The sequence below is a fragment of the Loxodonta africana genome, chromosome 21 (genome assembly GCF_030014295.1).
Source record: "Loxodonta africana isolate mLoxAfr1 chromosome 21, mLoxAfr1.hap2, whole genome shotgun sequence".
Lineage (NCBI taxonomy): Eukaryota > Metazoa > Chordata > Mammalia > Proboscidea > Elephantidae > Loxodonta > Loxodonta africana.
Window position 1 is genome coordinate 31,189,014 of NC_087362.1, and position 10,492 is coordinate 31,199,505.

General features: G+C 45.4%; 1 pseudogene; it reads right to left on the bottom strand.

The window, feature by feature from the left end:
• Nucleotides 1-2,046: 2,046 nt before the first annotated feature.
• LOC100669130 (inorganic pyrophosphatase-like) lies at nucleotides 2,047-3,295 on the bottom strand (annotated as a pseudogene).
• Between the last annotated feature and the right edge of the window lie 7,197 nt (nucleotides 3,296-10,492).

Consider the following 10,492-nt stretch of genomic DNA (forward strand, 5'->3'; position numbering starts at 1 on the left):
AAACCCACTGGAATAGAAGAAATTGGGGGAGATATTTTTTCCTTTTCACTCTTACTTTTGAACCGATAATAGACTCCCAGGAAGTTGCAAAAATAGTACACGGAGTCTCTGACCCCATCATTCAGCTCCGCACAGGTGACGTGTAACTGCAGTGCAGTATCACAACCTGGAACTGACGTTGGAACGGTGCTATCACTGGGCTGCAGGCCTTACTCGGGTTTCACCCATTTTTTATGCACTAGTGTGTGAGTGCATGTGTGCGTGTGCATGCGTGCGTGTGGTTCTAGGCTTCTGATCTCGTGTAGATCTGTGGAGCCTCCACCACCATCAGGAGACAGAACTGGCTCATTGTTGCACAGGAACTCCCTCATGGTCCATGGGGGATGTTTTTAAGAGTTAAAATATGCTGTTATGTGATTGGAAATGTTCAATATCAGACAAAGATTTCTGACACGATCTCCCACCAGTCAGAAATGGATGATCTCTTTTTACTTCTTTGCAGATTTTTGTTGAATCCTTTCTTTAAGCACCACCTTGATTTCTTTCTAGGTACCTCCCTTCTAAGCCTCATCTCCTACGCACAGCTTCTTTAGTCTTTATCTTCCTAAGACATAGACTCGAATGTTGATGTGCATGTCTGTATTTTGTGTGTGGGCTTGCTTCAAGCTCCTGGAGGCTGCGGGACTTGCTTCTTTACGTCCACCAAAATGGTGAGGACTGAGCTCTCTACGTTCAGCTGCTCAGGCAAATGCTGGAACCATCCATTCTTTTGAGGACAATGGGCCCATGTTGGAGGAGTTGAGAGTGTAGGGCTCTGAAGGCAGAACTGTCAGGGTTCAGGTCCCCATTTCATCTTGTTCTGGATGCAAGAGCAAGTGCTAAACTTTCCTGAGCTTTGGCTTATCTGTCAAAAAACTGGAGCGATGATTTTGTCCTGGCCCATAGAGTGTGCTCATCAGAGATGCGATGTGTTCCATCATGGAGGCTCTCTGGGGCTAATGTGGAGGGACCTATGGCGGCTTTGGGGCATTGCTCCCCCCCCAAAAGGGCACCATTCTCACTATGTGGCCCCCTGGGAATTCAGGGAGACTTGACATCCCCCTTAGCACAGGGCAGTGTGAAGGCGCAAAGAAAAAGAAGGGAAGCTGAGTGGAGAAGATGCGAAATCCCAGAGCACAGGTGGCCACGCATGTGGGACTGCAGGAGTGGGCACGTAAGGATGGCACGTTCTCATCTAAACAAGGCTCTGTGGATGTGATGCTCTTTGTCTATGTGGATCAACAGTGAGCAGTTAGTTGCCCCCGTTTCTGAGCAAACTCTCAGGGCTGGTTTAGCGATCCCCCACTGAGCTGCTCAAGGCAGAAGCCCAGTCGCCGAGCCTCCAGGCCTCAGTTCGGAAAAGCAGATAAGAAAGCAGTGGATGGAGCTGGTTTTCCTCCTGGGATTTTCAAATAAAATCAGAGACTGATCCCTCATCTAATACCAATTTAGTCAGGGCTGGGTGAGGACGTAGCTGGCTCCATTTATGAACGGCAGCTAATATTTCTTTATGGAAAGCTATACTATTTTTGAAGCATTGCAGACAAACATCCTAAGAAGACTTAGCAGACTCAAGATGTTTACCTTGGACCTGAACCTTATTCCTAATTAACCGAGTCTTCAGCAGTCCATCCCAGAATGCAGTGACCTGCCAAGTTTCACACCTATGGGGAAAAAATACTCCCAATAAAATTTTCCTTAAAAAAAAAAAAAAAAAATCCACTCACTGTCACCACTAAGACATTCTCAACATATTGAAATCAACCCCTCTCCACTAAGACACAGACAGTGATCCTTCCAGATCACTAGCCTGTCTTTGTGGAGCCCAGAATTCGCAGAAAGCATGTTACTTGACGTGGAACTCTCAGCAGGAGCAGAAGGAAAGATTCAGGCGGATGGACAGAGAGGGTGTTGGGTGTGTGAGCGCGGGCAGCCTTGGTTTCCCAGGCTGCGAACAGACATCCCTCTGATCCCACAGAATCTGTGGGGAAAGGTTAAATGATCGCATTGATTTGATTTATCTGGCAGAAACAACTGCTTATGGAAAGCGGAGTTTTCCTTGCACCGTGTTAAAAAAGAAACCGATTTCACTGAGAGGCCGCGGGTTTTCCTCTTGCTGCAACATCAAGGAGGGTTTAGAGTTTATTTCGATGTCTTTGGCGGGGTGTAGTGTTTGTTTCCCAGACATAAGCTTTCTGGGGTCAGGCATGAGCTCTGCAGGGGCTGAGCCTGTCTCTGTCCTGTTAACTGCCCTCTCCCGCCATGCTGCTGGGCACCCAATAGGCTCTGTTCAATATTTACTGAATTAAAAAAACTATTGGTTGAATAAGTGTGAGAGATTGTTTTACCAATAATTTCCTAAATTGTAGCTAAAAAGATTCTAGGAATTTTAGATGATTTGTTCTACCCTAATAAAGATACCTGCACACACACACACATATGCACACAGACTCACACACACACAGGCACACACACCGACACACACTCTTTCACACACACACAGAGACATACACATACTCACTCAGTGACACACAGACACACAGACACACACAGAATCATACACACTCACACATACATACCCCTTTTCCATCGGTTTTCTTAGCCATCAATGCTGTCCGATGGTCATGGCTGCTTTTAATAGTATCAGTTGCAAAATCCTTATCTTTAAATTCTGCATGGACAGCAGACTGGTTCTCTGTTTTTCCGTCAGTAGCGTCTAGGCACCCACGCTTTAGCCATTTGACATCATTAATATCATTATAACTGGCTGCATCACATTAATGGCAACGACTTTCCAGTCGGCTTCCCCTTCATGAATCATAGCCAGTATGTCCAAAAGTTTCACAATGATTATTTCACCTCTCCCACATACCTTGCTTTCAATTTCACACACATCAATTGGGTCATTGTTGCCACAACAGCCAGTGTGTCTGTCGTTGTGTCCTGGGTCTTCCCAAGTCTGAGGGAGGGTGCCATAGGTCCAGATGTATCCTTTATAAGGGAACAAATTTGCAACACAATAGAGTTTTCTTATTTTCACATCTTGTTTCATTGGATTTAATGGGTCCTTTGTAGCAATCTCCGTTTTTGCATCAGACTATTGTGGTACTTCAACCACAATGTGGAACACACCCTAATCTGCATAAATTGGAATATCATGAAATGGAGATATGTGTTGTCCTTTTTCGTTTTTGAGGAAGACTCGGTACTCCAGAGTGAAGAACTCAAGTAGTGCGCTCCTTGCTGCTGAGGCCATTCATGGTGCCAGAGATGAGTCAAGGCTGAAATAGTTGGCCAACCCGCATGAGGCACCGACCTACAAGGGAAGACCCTGGAACATTACTGATCTCAGTCTGAAAGCAAGGTTTTGTCAGAGTTTGGAATTGTGTGCAGAAGTTAAAATCTAAGAGGCTGAAAGTTGTTGACCTTTAGTTCTGAGTGGTAAAAAGAAATGTTAAAGTTTGCTGGCTAAAGTGTAGATAATATTTGAGTTTAGGACTGATAAAATTAAGTAAGTTTTGCCAAGAGAGGGTATGTGATATGGGGGGAAAAAAAAGCACTGGGTGGAGGCAAAGAAGTGTGGGTTGGAATTGCAACTCCACCAACACTTTTGATGCCTTAGGAAGGTCCCACAGCATTTCTGTGCCTCAGTTCCCTCATCTGTAAAATGAGAGAGCTGAACCAGGCTTCTCTGAGTTCTCCCACACACCAGTTCTACTCATCGTGAAACTATGATGAGCATTACAAGGGAGCAATTTTTTTTTTTGAATGCTACAATCAGACTTGTTTAAGACACAAGCCTTGCATATCAGAAATCACTTGACACCTTCGTATTCTACTCCCTAGAAAGTAAAATGTCCTCTTCTCTAAAACAGAGTGTTTGTCACTTCAACCTTTTTTATATGTGCGATTCCGTTGACATTAATTACGCTCCTGAGGTTGGGCAACCATCGTCACTATCTGGTTCCAGATTTTCCCATCACCCTTTGCAGAAACTCAGGGCCCCTGAGCAATGACTCTATCTTTCCCCCTACCGCCCACCCTCGGTAACCACTAATAAACTTTGGTCTCTATTCATTTGCCTATTCTAGATATTTCATGTAAATTAGATCATACAGTATCTGTCCTTTTGTGACTGACTGATTTCGCTCTGTATGATGTTCTCAAGGTTCGTGCATGCAGTAGCATGTATCAAGACTTCCTTTCTCTTTAGGGCTGGGTAATATTCTATTGAATGGATCGACCACCTTTTGTGTACCCATCCATCTGTTGATGGACATCTAGGTTGTTTCCACCTTTCGGCTATTGTGAATAGTGCTGCTGTGAACATCGGTGTACATGTGTCTGTTTGAGTCCTGCTTTCAAGGTCACCTTTTTATATAACCAGTCGCCATGGAGTCAGCCCCAACGCATGGTGACCCCATGTGTTTCAGAATAGAACTGTACCCCACAGGGTTTTCAGTGGCTGATTTTTCAGAAGTAGATTGCCAGGCCTTTCTTTTGAGGTGCCTTTGGGTAGACTTGAACCTCTAGCCCTTCAGTTAGCAGCTGGGTGCGCTAACCATTTGCACTACCCAGGGACCTACTTCTGAAAAATCAGCCATGAAAAACCCTATGGAGCACAGTTCCCTTTTTATACAGCCTCTTGGAAAAAAGATCCTTTCCTGCCACGGTCAGTTCCTCCAGGAAGCACCTCTCTGGGATCTGGGCGGACGCGTTTGGCTGCAGGTGGAATGTGCCCGCACACGGCGCACTGATGGTTTTCTCAGGCGCAGCCAGAGCAATGGCGAAGCTGGAATGCCGCAAGGATATGTTTCCAAGAAACTGTCCCTGGGCAAACGTGTTGCCACTCTTACTAGGGAAAAATGGTTTCAAATATTGGCTTTTGTTTTTATGGAAAATGGTGCAAAATTTGAGGGAAAACCACAAAATCCTTTGCTTTTATTGAAACCACAAAAATTGATTAAAAAAAATTTTTTTAAAGCAGTTTTGCTGAGGGCTGAACTTTCTTTTTTGAAAGACTCTACTTTTCTTTTTTGGAAATCTCTCCTGAGAGTCTAATGAAAGGCCCTTCTGTTAGCTTGACTGCACTGAGCTCAGGCATCCCGAAGCTTGACACAGAAGTGGAATTTTTGTGCCCAAACGCTGTTTGTTGGGGTTGTCTTCATCCCTGGATCTGCAGACACTGGCTAACTCTTTCCAGGCCCCCAGGCAGGCACCGTGCCTGGAAGCTGGCGAGTGTTACCTGGGTAGTGCCATGGTTGCACGATGTTGAGGGCAACCTTGATAAAGTCCTTGAACCCAACCATCCCTTCCCAGCCTGTTGCTTTCTTGCTGCCCAAAGCCGAGGCTCTCCCCAGCTTGTGCTGCCTGCTTCTTCCTGTGCAAGTGGAAAATGGCTTGCACTGAAGCTGCCCGGGCCGGTGAGGGCCTTGCGGTGGACTTCACTAATCAGTTGGCCCTCTACCTGAGGGCTGGCACAGGCTGTCCCTGGGCTGGAGATCATCCGTCCGTCAGCTGAAATCTGTCTTTCCTGTGCCCACGATGGACCCGCTGCCAGCCCAACCAGGGCGTTGCTATCTTCATATGGTGTTTAATTTTTCTTAGTAAGGGAAGCTGGGAATTTTCTTGTGTCTTGTGAGATGGAGTTGGTTTCTGGTCACCAGAACAGATTTGGTCTTCATGCATGTTCAAAGGCTGCCTGGGGGCATTTCTGGGGACCCCTTAGCATGGCTCAGAGGCAAGAGACCTGGTGAACTGACGGCCCAGTTATGCCGGAAAGATCTTGGTCTATGTGGGACCCCTCCCACCTGTCCCTGTTATCTGACCCATACACTGTACACAGGGGCCTCCCTTTCTGGGGCTGGACTGCTGGCTTTCTGTTCCACTTGCTGCCCTCTCCTCCTGGCAGGCTCAGTGTCTTCTGGGCCTCAGCTTCCTTATCTGTCAAATGGGGGTCAGGGAAGCACCCACCACATAGTCCTGTCGTGAGGATTCAACCGGAGAAAACATTTCAAGTGTTCGGACCGTGCCTGGCACATAGAAAGTGCTGCATGTCATTATTTTAATATGATAGAAATTATTATTCTTACCCTCCCTGCAGAATCCAAGTCTTATTTCATTTTACAAATGAAAGGACTACAAAGTGACAAAATCCAAGACAACTTAAAAAAAAAAAAGATTGATAATCTCCCACTACCCCACGGCAACAATTATATTCAATTTCTGCATTTTACCTTAACGCTACTAATCTTTATCATCATCTTAAAGTTCAATGTTCACAGACTAAGAGCTTCAAGTAAGCCAGGAGTCACACTGAGGGCATCCCAGGCGTCACCTCACTTGATCCATCAGACCTGGGAGGTACCCACCCCACAGACGGGGACCTGAGGTGCGGAAAGACATGCCAATCCAAAGTAAAAAATTTGAACCCTGACTTCAGAAACTCTGGGTTTAACGAGAATGTGATGCCGCTTCTCTTCCTTGTATGTTAAAGTGCATGGCATTGTATTACGTATTTTTTAAAGCAGGAGTTTTAAGTCTGAAGCCTTAGTCCAGTTGGATTCTGTACTGGCTGAGTCAGTCTAGGAGAATCTCTTTCAACCTGGCAGAGGTAGTGATGGAATGGAGCAGAGCACCCGCCCAGGTTGTTGCCTGGATGTCCCTGCCCAGTGCAGTGTGCCAGGCTGCGTGACAGTCCTTTGTGGTCATGAGCTGCCGTCGTTGTGTGCATGGAGACACCGCCTGGTCCTGTGCCATCCCCATGACTGGTGGCGGATCAGGTTATTGTGATCCATAGGGTTTTCACGGGCTGATGTTTGGCATGGACGAACCTTGAAAACATTATGCTGAGTGAAATTAGTCATTCAGAAGAGGACCAAAAGATCACCAGGCCTTTATTCCTAGTCTGTCTGAGTCTGGAAGCTCCACCGAAACCTGCTCAGCATCATATCAACACGTGAGCCTCCACTGACAGACAGGTGGCAGCTGGACATGAGGTACACTGGCTGGGAATAGAACTCGGGTCTTTCACTTGAAAGGGGAGAATTCTGCCACTGAATCGCCACTGCCCCTGTGACAGCCTGGTCCTCTGTCAACCAGATCCAACATCCAAAGCCATTCCAAGTCCAGAGAAGGGAACCGGATGCTTCCTCATTCTTCCTCATTCAGGTCACGTCCACACAGAGAAGGTCCTGGGAGACCAGCTCTTCTCATGAAAGCGCATGCCTCCCCCTTCCATTCTGCACTATTATCACTCAAAACATAGCCCGCCCCTTGTGCAAGAAGCACACTTGAACAGGCAAACACTGCTCTCCCGATGGCTGACCTGTAATTTCATTAGCCTCTCAATTGAATGCAAACATTGTGTTATCATGGGCTTGGGTGCAGTTTAGAACAAGTCTCCCTTTTGTTCCTTATCTGATTATCTTTTAAGAAAACACCTCATTGTTCAGATACAAGAATAACAAGTTTTACCACACCCAACCTCCTCAACTCTTCATTTGTCTTCATTCTCTCTGTCCTGTGTAGCCTCGAATAATTACAGAAACCTGTCTGTAAGCTACTGCACATCTGATAATCAGATTTTCCCTTGTTCGTGATCCTTCCCCGTCTGCCCCCACCCCCAGCCACTCTGTCACACCTGGAGCAGCCCCCGTCTCTCCACGCCCAGCTGACTCCGGAACTGTTTCCACATCACAGCTTTCCCTTCCGGCCCTGGCTTCCTGACATGCTCCATAATAAAAAAATCAGGCCCTAAATTATCGTTCTCTCCCATCTCCCTCCGCTTAGACAATAACTGCGCAGCAGAGCCACAATCTCATTTCTTCTTCTCTGGCTTTGTCATGTGCAAATATAATTTCCAAAAGGTAAAATAACAACCCTCACGCAGATGTGAAGGAACACACGCAAAGGATTTGATTTAGCACACCCGTGAGCTATTAAGATGTTAAAGGGGTTGCTGGGTGGTGCAAACAGTTAACGGGCTTGGTTGCTATCCTCAAGCTTGGACGTTCCAGGCCACCAGAGGCACCAGTGAAGAAAGGCCTGGCAATCTACTTCAGAAAAATCAGCCATTGAAAACCCTGTGGAGCGCAGTTCTACTTTGACGCACATAGGGCTGCCATAAATCCGAATCAACTCCACAGCCAGATGTGGATGGCCAGTTGTTAAAACTGGTTCAAGGGAGACTGAAGAACAGACCCACATATATGTAATCTTCCTATCCATAGGGAAAAAATGTTACTATCTACAGGGGAAAAAAATGTAATGTTTGAAACCATCTTTTCTACAGGAGATTAACTGTATCTCTACAGGATGGGCTTGGTTGTGTTTCTCTGGGCACGGCTCATTTGTGTGACCATCAGAGTTCTATAACACAGAGTTGTTGCTGAGTTAAAGAAGAAGGGGCAGAGTTTCCCCAAATCTGAGAACTCTGGAAGGTTTGCCAGGCAATGGCCAGCAGTCCAGTGAAGGCACATCCAGTGGTCCTTTTTGCCCATTTCAAAGTGTTTCCCCTTTTTTGCTAACAGTCATTTATTCTGAATATCTAGATGGAAAGATCATAACTTCCAAACTTCACCTTAGGAGAAGCTTAGTAGAACAAAGTCAAGTAAGGAGATGGGAAATCACTAGTTCAAGGTAAATCCTCTAAAAATGGTACTTTAGCCCAGGACCATTCTTGACTCAAAAATTCTTGGCTCCCGGATACTGCTTGATACTTTCCAGATACTTCCACAGGGCGTTTATGCTTGTCTACAACCTGGCCTTGATACATGTTTAGATACTCAGAAAACGTTGGTCTAATAAAATAATACATGCCAACTGCAAAAAATTCAGATTATAAAACCACATAAAGCAAAGACTAAAAGCCCTCTCCCTGTCCCAAATCCTTAGCCTGGATACAAGAAAAAAGAAAAACTGGTTAATGGTCATTGATTCTCAACTGATGGTCAGCTTGAAGTGTATATGAAAATCTCTTAAGCATTTTATCAGAAATGGAAATTTCTTTCCAGAAGGAGGTTGTGAATGACATCATGCAAGAAGGTTCTGCCCCAAACGAGGTTTGGCACAATTTTTCATTATCACCTTTTTCTAGAAATATAAAACCAAAAAACCTGTTGCCATCGAGTTGGTTTGGACTCATAGTAACCCTATAGGACAGAGTAGAACTGCCCCATAGGCTTCCAAGGAGCAGCTGGTAGATTTGAACTGCTGACCTTTTGGTTAGCAGCCCAGTTCTTAACCACTGTGCAAACAGGGCTCCAGAAATACAGAGTCAATTTATATTTACATCTGTATCTACATAGTTTTAGACATAAATGGTATCATTCTACCCATTCTGCTTTTTAAACAATATATCTTAAGTTGTTATGTATATATATAAAAAAACAAACAGTTGCTGTGGGGTCTCATGGCAGCCCCATGTGTGTCAGAGTAGAACTGTACTCCACAGGGTTTTCAATGGCTGGCTGATTTCTTCCGTGCCTCTCTAGGTGGACTCGAACTCATCCATTTGCACCACCCAGGGATGGTGAACGGTTGGCTGTTCGAAACCACCAGCCCCTCCATGGGAGAAAGATGTGGCAGTCTGCTTCCGTAGAGATTTATAGACTTGGAAACACTATGGGGGTTGCTATGAGATGGAATTGACTTGATGGCAGTTGATATGTATATTTAAAAAGCCAATGCTGTAGAGTCAATTCCAACTCCTGGTGACCCTATAGGACAAAACAGAACTGCCCCATTGGGTTCCCAAGCCTGTGATCTTTATGCAAGCAGACTGCCACATCTTTTTCCCACAGAGCAGCTGGTGGGTCCCAACTGCCCACCTTTCGATTAGCAGCTAAGTGCTTAACCACTGCACCATCAGGGCTCTTTACTTTTATATGTAGAATATGTCTAATATATCTTAGCACTCTTTCTGTATCAGCACAGACATGTCTACTCATTCTGGCATATGATACATAGTATCCCATCATCTGGACACACCGTAATTTATTTAGCCTTACAAATTCTTCCAGCCCACTTTCCTGCAATGTGGTTTCTTCCACTGGAGCCAAATTAACCCATTTTCTTAAAGCCCTGTCCCCATTCCTGCTCGTATGTCTTCCCACCCAATGTTACTTTCAGCCAGTAGTAACATTCAAAATGTGGGCATTAACCAAGTCAATAGGCTGACCAATATGTGTGTGGCCATGCTGGTGGGAACGGGGACTGTCCTCCTGTCTCTGCCTCACATCCTCAGGTCCAGCTGAACTTTGACCTTCCAAAAAGTTGTGAGCATGTCCAAGATTTACTGACCATTTAGTGAGGCAGACAGTAAGATGGCAAAGCTGGTTCAAAGAGCATTTGTGAAACAGAGTTGATATATATATTCCATCCTTCCTTCCTCCCTATCCACAAATATTTCTCTATTCTGAGCCATGCAATCACCAAAAAGCCAAACCCATTG